Consider the following 4,939-nt stretch of genomic DNA (forward strand, 5'->3'; position numbering starts at 1 on the left):
CTGGTGAAAGGGGAACAAAAATTGTTTAGGAGCTCAGGGATGGCTGTTCCGTCTAGGCAAAGAATGACAGTAAGAGATGCTGTTTTAGGACTGGGAATCCTGATAGCAATTAATTTGATTGCATCTCAAAATAACAAAGAGGGGATGGTAGTGCTTAGCAAGCAAAAGCAAGGTAAGTGCAATTATCACAACGAGCAACAAGATCTGTGCGGCAGATGAGGAAGCTTGACTCACAGTGAGATATAGAAATGGTTAACAGGATATGTTAGTCCTTACAGACATATGAATATGCAGCGAGCAAGCATTTTGCATAATATGTGCAATCAAAATAAATAAAAATAAATGATAAGGAGGCAGAGGGAAGCTGCCCATTAAAAAGTCACAATTCTTTTTTCCTAGATTCCAGATGTGATCTGATTCTCAGACCATGAACCCATTGACTGGAAGAGAGGCCTATGATGAAAGATCATTTTTCACTGTGACAAATGTATAACAGTAATTCCCCTGTACTTTACCTAGGTGACCCCAAACTTTAATTCAGGTGCCTCAGCACTGGGAAAAGGGAAATGTCCAGATCATTCCAGGGTTGATGTAAACATGAACATAGTGTGGACAGAAATTCCATATATTAAAAGGAATAAAATAGAATGTCTAGAACGCAAAATATGTTATGTGCAGATTAAACACCACAGAAAAAATATCAGTGAGCTTAAAGACATAACAATAGAAATTATCCATACAGATATATTTAGCTCTGGTGAAATATGGGATGGTACTAAGAACTCTAACAACAGTGTTATTAGAGTTCCAGGAAGGAGGTGGATAGGAATTGAATAAATAATGGCTAATATTTTCCAAATTTGTTCAAAATTATAAGGCTGCATGTCCTAGAAGCTCAAAAAATTCTAATCAAGAAAAAGAAAAGAAAAGCCACATAATTCAAATTTTGTAAAATCATTGTTAAAGAGAAAATTTTAAAAGCAGCCAGAGAAAAGAGAGATTAAGTGCAGGAGAATACCATAAGAAAGTTGTTGACTTTTTATCAGAAACAATGCAAACCAGAATATTTTGGAACAACATCTTTAAAATGTTGAAAAAATGTCTGTCAACCTAAAATTCAATATCTAGAAAAAATATTCTTCAGAAATGAAGCTAAAATAAAAATATGTTCAGGAAAAGAAAAATGTGGAGAATTCATCACCCAAGGATCTGCACAAGAAGAAAATTTACAGTAAATTTCTTCAGGCTGAAGAAAGAGTAAACCAGAGTTTTACTAAGAAATAAAAAATACTGTGAATAGTCACTATGTAGATAAATTTTTTTTTTTTTTTGTGGTACGCGGGCCTCTAACTGTTGTGGCCTCTCCCGTTGCAGAGCACAGACTCCGGACGCGCAGGCTCAGTGGCCATGGCTCATGGGCCCAGCTGCTCCGCGGCACGTGGGATCTTCCCGGACCGGGGCACGAACCCGTGTCCCCTACATCGGCAGGCAGACTCTCAACCACTGCACGACCAGGGAAGCCCTATGTAGGTAAATTTTTAAAAATTCCTTCATTTTAAAATTTCTTTAAAATGTATTTTATTGTTTAAATTATAAAATAATAATATATTTGTGGGGTTTATGCCAATGAAGATGTAGATTATTTGACAATAAAAGTATAAAGAAGAGGAGGGCATAATAGAAATATACTGTTATACATTTCTTACATTAAAACTCAAGAGGCATGATATTACTTGAAGAAAGACTGTGATAAGATGCATATTGCAAACCCTAGAGCTCCTACTGCCTAAACTTAAAAGTTATAGCTAGTAAGACCATGGTAAAGAAAAATTGAATATTGAAAACATTTAAATAGTCATAAAGAATGCAGGGACGGAGAATAAAAAATATATGGGACACGTCCTCCTCAGCATCATGGCCGCCCTCAGACCTCTCATGAAGCCAAAGATCAAAAAGAGAACCAAGAAATCCATCCAGCACCAGTCAGACCGATATGTCATAATTAAGCAGAACTGGCAGAAGCCCAGGGGCATGACAATAGGGTGTGCAGGAGATTCAGGGGCCAGATTTTGATGTCCAACTTTGGTTACTGGAACAGCAAGAAAACAAAGCACTTGCTGACCAGTGACTTCTGAAAGTTTCTGTCCACAGTGTCAAGGAGCTTGAAATGCTGCTGATGTGGAGCATATATTACTGGGCTGTGATTTCTCACATCGTCTCCTCTAAGAACCACAGAGCCATTGTGGAAAGAGCAGCCTAGCCGGCTGTCAGTCACCAATCCCAATGCCAGGCTGCACAGCGAAGAAAATGAAGAGACAGCTTGTGTGCACATTGTATTCGTGTTAATAAAACCATAAAACTCAAAAAAGTGTACATATAGGACAAATTGAAAACAAATAGCTGAATGGTACACTTAGAAACAACCATGTAAATCATTAGATTAATTATAAATGCTCTAAACTTTCTAAAAAAAAGCCAAAGAATATTACACTGGATTTAAGTGCTAAATCCAATTTTATATCATCTAGAGGAAGTGCATTTTAAATATGGAGTTACAGATAGTCCAACAGTAAGAGAATGGGAAAATATACAGAGAAGTCCTCACAACCAGGAATATTGACAAAGATGAGAAGGGGAATTTCATAAAAATGAAAGTGTCAATTCTGAATCCCTGTGAACCTAATACCAGAGATTCATAAATCTATGAAGCAAAAACTGAGAAAAATCTGCAAGCAAAATTAGACAAATCCACATTACAGTTGAAATTTCTGCAGAAAATTACTAAGGATATAAAAGATGTGAATAAAATATCGACCAGCAGGACATACCTGAAATTTATAGAAGAATTCACCAAACAATGGAACATACAAAGTCTTTTTCAAAGAGCACATTCAACAGGTGGAACAAAAAATAAAATTAATTAATGAATAACTGAAAAAAAGAAACTGAACAGTTGTTTGGGACACCTTCCATCTGATTTCACATTAAGTGGAGGCATATTGTGGAAATGAATCCTTAGTGGTTATCCAGACTTTAAAAGTACTCACATCAGTTATTAAAGCTAATAGGAGCAATTTCAGTTTAAAAGCAGGACTTCCTGTCCACTTAATACTACAGTAGTATTGACTACATTACTTGGAAATACCCTATGTCTAATTTTCCATTCCTTAACTGGAGGAGAATATTGTCTCGAATGCAGATGCCTCAGATAGCTTGTAATTTTATGTAACCAATTTCAATGGACTTTATGCCATTTTTAGCTTGTCACCTATGTGTGATTATCCCAGAAAACAATCTTTTTTTCCCCCAAACTCACTATTTATGTACTTATTATATTTAAACTAATTACTGAACCTTAGTACTTCCCCATTGAAGAATGGGCTTATAAGTATACTTCCTCATGATTATATGATTTTTAGACTAGATGGTTTATTTGGTAGACTTCCTAGCATCATCTCCCTGGGCTCTAAGTTATTTAATACATTAATTTTGGGCAGTTCATCATGATGGTGTTAATTTTTTATTATAGCCTATTTAGTAGTTTTATCTTCTAAGATCACAAAGATTTTCTTTGATATTTTCTTAAACAAATTGTGGTATATCCAAACAATAAAAAGAAACAAACTACTAGGCACACAACATTGACGAATCTCAAAAAATGTGCTGAGCTACCTAGGACACAAAAGAACACATACCATATGAACCCATGTATATACTATTACAGAAGAGGTAAACCTAATCTATAGTCATCTCTGGCCTAGGCAACAACTGATAACATATCAGTTGTTGCCTAGGCCAGAGGTGAGGGTGGGTAAAACGCAAATGGATACAAGGAAAATTTGGGGGGTGATGGAAATATTCTGTATCCTGATAGGGTTGATGATCATATGGGTGTATACATTTGACAAGCTCACCAAACTGCAAACTTAAAATAGGTGCTTTTTTATTGCATGTAAGTCACACTTCAGTAAAGTTAATAAGGAAAAACAAACAAACAACTATTGTGTAGGGAGAAGAATGGAAGCAGGGAGACTAGCTAAAGTGCTGTGAATAATCTGAGCAATGATGGTTTAAACAGTAGAAATGGAAAACAAGAAGATAGATTTAGGATATGTTTTGAAGGCAAATTGTACATGATATGTTGATAATTTATATACATACGTTTGAGAATGAGGATTCTGATGGACAGTGAGAAATAAGGAAAAATCCCTGAAAGTTTGACTTAAAAAATTGGATAGTGTTATTTATTCAAAACAGTTCATCTGAGAAAAGAGTTTGGTAATTGAGTTCTAGGAAGAATCAAGAGTACTATTTTGGCTGTGTTAATTTTAAGATGCTTTTTAAAAACACCTGTGGGGGGGCTTCCCTGGTGGCGCAGTGGTTGAGAGTCCACCTGCCGATGCAGGGGACACGGGTTCGTGCCCCGGTCCGGGAAGATATCACATGCCACGGACCGGCTGGGCCTGTGAGCCATGGCCGCTGAGCCTGCGCGTCCGGAGTCTGTGCTCCGCAATGGGAGAGGCCACAACAGTGAGAGGCCCGCTTACCACAACCCCCCCCCCAAAAAAAAAAAACCAAAAAAAACACCTGTGGACAAATATCCAGCAGGGTGTTGGGTATATGATTCTGGAGTTCTAGGGCATGTTTGAATCTTAAGGTACAGATGTGGAAGTCATAGCAGGCAAGTTCTATTTAAAGCCATAGGCTTGAAAAAATGTCGCCTAGAGAGCCCAGGACATTTAGTGGTGGAGGAGGAGAAAATGAACCAGCAAAGGAGACTGTGATGAAGCAGCTAATAATGCAGGCACTCAGGTACAAGCACATGGGGTCGTAGACATTAAGAGATGAGAGAGTTTTGTGAAGAAAAGTGAGCAGTTATGTTGGAAGCAATGGAAATGTCTGGTTAAGGAAAGAACGGTGATCACTGGATAAATTTTTG

At 37.2% G+C, this 4,939-nt stretch overlaps 1 pseudogene; it reads left to right on the top strand.

Annotated features, from left to right (window-relative positions):
* The first annotated feature begins 1,914 nt into the window (after positions 1-1,914).
* On the top strand, positions 1,915-3,220 carry LOC137221595 (large ribosomal subunit protein eL32-like; annotated as a pseudogene).
* The last annotated feature ends 1,719 nt before the right edge of the window (positions 3,221-4,939 follow it).

This window comes from Pseudorca crassidens, chromosome 3 (assembly GCF_039906515.1).
Source record: "Pseudorca crassidens isolate mPseCra1 chromosome 3, mPseCra1.hap1, whole genome shotgun sequence".
Taxonomy (NCBI): domain Eukaryota; kingdom Metazoa; phylum Chordata; class Mammalia; order Artiodactyla; family Delphinidae; genus Pseudorca; species Pseudorca crassidens.